General features: G+C 45.3%; 1 long non-coding RNA gene across 1 annotated transcript in view; it reads left to right on the top strand.

The window, feature by feature from the left end:
• The window catches only part of LOC129675725 (uncharacterized), a 36,952-nt gene that overhangs the window by 5,958 nt on the left and 26,165 nt on the right, over window positions 1-4,829 (top strand). The window lies entirely within an intron of this gene.

The following is a 4,829-nucleotide window of genomic DNA, read 5'->3' as shown; positions in this document are numbered from 1 at the left end:
TTCTTCTTCTTCTTCTTCTTCTTCTTCTTCTTCTTCTTCTTCTTCTTTTTCTTCTTTTTCTTCTTCTTCCTGTTCTTCTTGTTCTTCTTGTTCTTGTTCTTCTTGTTCTTGTTCTTCTTGTTCTTCTTCTTGTTCTTCTTCTTCTTCCTCCTCCTCCTTCTTCTTTCTTCTTCTTCTTCTTCTTCTTCTTCTTCTTCTTCTTCTTCTTCTTCCTCCTCCTCCTCCTCCTCCTCCTCCTCCTCCTCCTCCTCCTCCTCTTCTTCCTCTTCCTCTTCCTCTTCTTCTTCTTCTTGCCAGCAAGGACTGGGAAGTAAAGTAACACTTTCCCACAAACCAACGTGTCAAGCAGTCCAGTGTCATAGTGGGAAACTCAAACAGATAGGGGCCAAGGGGCCAGAGCAAACATGTGGAACCACACTAGACTTCAGGCTCATGAATATGTTCAGCTGTGGGTGTGACACGTATTTTACAATGAGAAATGTTCCCCCAGAGGCTGAGGTGTTTGAACACTTTTCCTGCCCTTGGTGGCCCTGTGTGGGGAGGAAGTGGGAGAGGGATATGGGTCTGCTTAGGGGGTAAGGCTTCGCTGGAGGAAGTGCGTCACTGGGGGCGGGGTCAGGGTGGGCTTAGGGGGTGTGGCCTCGGTGGTCGCTTTGAGAGTCCCTATCTCATCTCACTTCCACTTCCTCCTCTCTGCTCTCTTTGTCGGTAGCTGAAGGGGTGGATCTCCCAGCTTTCTGCTCTATGCCCCTCCTGTCATATGGACTCTCCCCCTGGAACCACAAGCTAAAATAAACCCTTTCTTCCTTAAATGTCCTTGGTTGTGGTGTTTTACCACGACAACAGAATAGTGACTAATTAAAGATGGCCAAATACAGTCCATTTCCACGTATTTCTTACTTAATACTTACTCTCAAGCATCCACCAGCACAATACTGTACAGGCAATAGATTTTCTTTAAACGTTGAGAATTTTTCTACGCATATGTTCGTCTGTCCGTATTATGTATATGTATGTCCTCCCATGAGCCAGAAAACCACCCAATGAAGCAGAGGAGAGCGGCTGAAGCAACAGCAGCAAACACTCCGTGGGTTCCCCTTTTTTTACCCTAGGAGCACTGGCTGAGGCCAGCTCCCCAACCTTGTCTGGCAAGGCAATAGAGAGGACAAGTCAAAACCAGGCGTCGGGCGCGTTGCACGATAATAGCACGCACTGTGGCCGTCTGTAACCCCCACGGCCACAGGGCATTAGCACCCCTCAAACTGCTGCTCTGTCCTCCCTTGGATTCTTGGTGGAATAGCTTCTGCTTCCCCAGGGGCTGTGCTCCTGAAAGCGTTTTATCTCATTCTGTTCTCACAGGTCTTGGAGCACTATTGTAGGTGAGGAGAGAGAGGCTCACTGTCAATGGCTCACAACCATCTGAAACTCCAGCTCCAGGGTACCTGATGCCCTCTTCTGGCTTCCTCACGCATAGTCCACATGCAGGCAAACTCGAACACATAAAATGAAAATCTTTATTTAAAAAATCTTTTCTTTCTGAAGAATACACTATTGGAATGTATCCACGTAAAATTGAAGACAACAACTATCTGCACTTCAGTTTGACTTTTCGCTTTGCAGAACTGCTAATGGTCTCTTATCCGGCCATCTTTGGATTTGCTTCTCCCCTGCCGCATCAGACATGAAGATACCGAAAAGTAAAAGGCATTAATTTTTAAGGAGCCTTCCTCAGATATTGGCACCACCCCCAAACAGACTGCCCCCCTTTCCCGTTCCCTTTTGAGATGCTCTTGAGGCGCTCTGAATTGTTTCATTTGATACCATCTTGCATTCGGCTGCAAACAATTTTTTTTTTTGTGGGGGGAGCCTATTAAAAAGCCTAGGACTAAAGAGATGGCTCTAAGAGCCCTGGCTGCTCTTCCAGAGATCCTGAGTTTAATTTCCGGCAACCACATGGTGGATCACAAACATCTATAGTGAGATCTAGTGCCCTCTTCTGGCGTGCAAATGTACATGCAGGCAGAATACAGTATACATAAAATATTTTTTAAAACCTGAAGATTTAAATGGTGATGAGGCTTCCCTCTCATCTGAGAAGCATATGCAATATATGCTTTTATAGCATATACAATATAGCTTATACAATAACCTATAGACAGATACCTCTGGGACCTCCACAAAATCAGCAAACAGACAGCATTCTATTGCCACCCAGTGAGGAGATGGAAGACAGAACTGGATGACCCTAAGGTCTCAGAAACAGCGTTGGCTTTCTGGAGAGCCAACACAAGAAACCTGGTAGATATATATATATCCTGAGATGGTCTTAGTGTCTCCCCCTCCTCCTCCCCCTACTCCCCCCCCTCCCCCTCCCCCCACTCCTCCTCCCCCTCCTCCCTTTCTTCCTCCTCCTCCTCCTCCTCCTCCTCCTCCTCCTCCCTCTTCCTCCCCCTCCAGCCTCTAATTACAGTTCTGCTCCTTATTCTCTCACTTTCCTGTGAATGCACTGCAGGAGCCGGGTAAACCCTTGGACACCAGCCCCATCTACCCGAACCCTGCTTTCTGACCTTGACAATGAATTTGGCACCATGCCTCAGTTTCCTAAGGTGTAGAAGGGAGACAGTAACACCAGTCTCCCAGAGTTCTTGGAGGATGAAAGCAGTTATCACTTGGGAAAACAATCAGAGGAGCATCTCCTAAGCAGCTGGAAGTCGACAAGTGTTACCCCTTACTACCGCCACACTGTCTCTTTTAGTGCCTATGAAAATAACATGTGAGAGGAAAAAGTGTTTTTAAAAAGATGCAGGGTCTTATAAAAGATTTTTTTTCAGGTCTGGAAATATATTTATGTGGAAAGACAGGTTCTTAGTTACACATTCAAGATGTTTTTTTTTAATATGTACAATCCTAGAATACAAATATTATTTCACAGCATAGTCCATCGTCTAAAGCATTTCATATTTTGCTTGAGAGACCTAACATACCAAACACACACTGGACAAAAATGAAACCAAGCTGCACATTTTTCATAGCAAATGCATATGATTCAGCTCCCAGAAGATGGGGGCAGGAGGGTTTCAAAACTGAGGACAGCCTGAGATACAGTGATACCAAAGGATAAAAAAACAAACAAACAAAAAAAAACAAAGAACAATGGCCAGAGATGTGGGGTGTAGATAAACAGAGCCTGTACACAAACACACACACACAGGCACGCACACATGTGCACACACATACTGTCCAAGACAGTTCATGACTATGTATAAGTAGTTCAGACTATACGAGTTATAAAATGCAAAGGGGAAAAAAGTATTCTATTCCACGTAGGATGCATCAAATTATCTGGAACTGGAGTTACAGATGGTTGGAAGCCATCAAGTCACTGCTGAGAACCATCCTGAGGGTACAGGATGAAGTCCCATCTCTGTCTCTCTGGTTTGTCACAGCCCTGGCCCATGTTTGCCTTCTTTCTATCAGAATCCAGGTTTCATTATCAGTGGAAGCTAGGAGAGGCCATAGGTCACGGTGCTGGCCAGTGAGTTCTGTAGATTTCTAGGAATGGTTTAGCTTTCCTGTTTCAGAATGTTCTCTTCTGTTGTTTAGTCTTTTTCTTCCTCTTGCTGTCTGTACTGGGGAGTTGGACAGAAGACAGAGCAGCCATCCTCTGACTAGTAAGAGATAAGACTGACAATAAAAAGCTTCCTGAAAGAAGCCTTCCAAGATTGTTATCGCTGCCAGGGCCCAGGCTTTGACCCTAAAAATCTCCTATAACAATATGACATTATGAAACTATTCTGTAAATAACTTTGTTTTCCCCCAATTACTTTAAAAGTCAACTTAAGGACTTTCTTTTTAAGATTTATTGATTTATTTTATGTCTGAGTACTCCATCTGCATGTATATGTGCAGGCCAGAAGAGGGCACCAGATCCCAGTATAGATGGTTGTGAGCCAGGAATTGGACTCGGGACCTTTGGAAGAGCAGACAGTGCTCTTAACCCTGAGCCATCTCTCCAGCCCAACTTGAGGAGTTTCATGGTGGCATTTCTGTGTGTGTTTGTGCCATTAGACTTTGTTCTCATCCATCCTCCTTCCTACCAGCCTACCCCAACCCATTCTACTTGCTTGCCTCCTCCTGGTCCCTTTCTCCCCTCAAAGTCCTCTCCTTTCATGTCCCATGGATTACATCATGCTTTCTGCCCCTTCCTCCCTTCCTTAAGCGTCCTTCCTCCCCTTTGATGTTCAACTTCCTATTTGTACACATACACACACATACACAGCCCAACAATCTCAGCTTGGTCACCTGTGCCCCAGTAGGACAACTAAAGAGACTAGCAACTGTGAAAGGCAAAGAAAAAATATTTAAACGCCATGGCCACACTGGGAGGAGGTCTCCCAGACACCCCCAAACTGACACCTCCCTCCTTTCTGGACCACCATCGAACTAACAAGGCCACTGAAGAAGGAGACAGTCATCCCATCTCAGGGCTGTGGCCCGTGGGCTCATCAGGACAGCCACTAAGTCACCGTCATCTTGGGGAAAGCGAGGAGGCAGAGTCCAGGCTGATGAAGCTCTGAGGCCGGGTTTGGGCAAGGCCTCGTGAGAACTTTTTTTGGGGGGAGGGGAGGTTTCTCCAGCCATTTAATGCTCACCATAGCCATCCACAACTGCCACTGGAGTGGGAAAGCAGCCACAAGTAGTATCAAATGAGACAGACATAAATCAACAACAGGGCTGGGTTCAAGCGGATTCTATTTATGGACACTTATCACATACATATTATATATTATATTATATTATATTATATTATATTATATTATATTATATTA

This window comes from Psammomys obesus, unplaced genomic scaffold (genome assembly GCF_907164565.1).
Source record: "Psammomys obesus unplaced genomic scaffold, mPsaObe1.curated_primary_1811, whole genome shotgun sequence".
In the NCBI taxonomy this organism is placed as follows: Eukaryota; Metazoa; Chordata; class Mammalia; order Rodentia; family Muridae; genus Psammomys; species Psammomys obesus.
The sequence above is the reverse complement of the archived record's forward strand: the minus strand, read 5'-3'. Positions and strand labels throughout refer to the sequence as shown.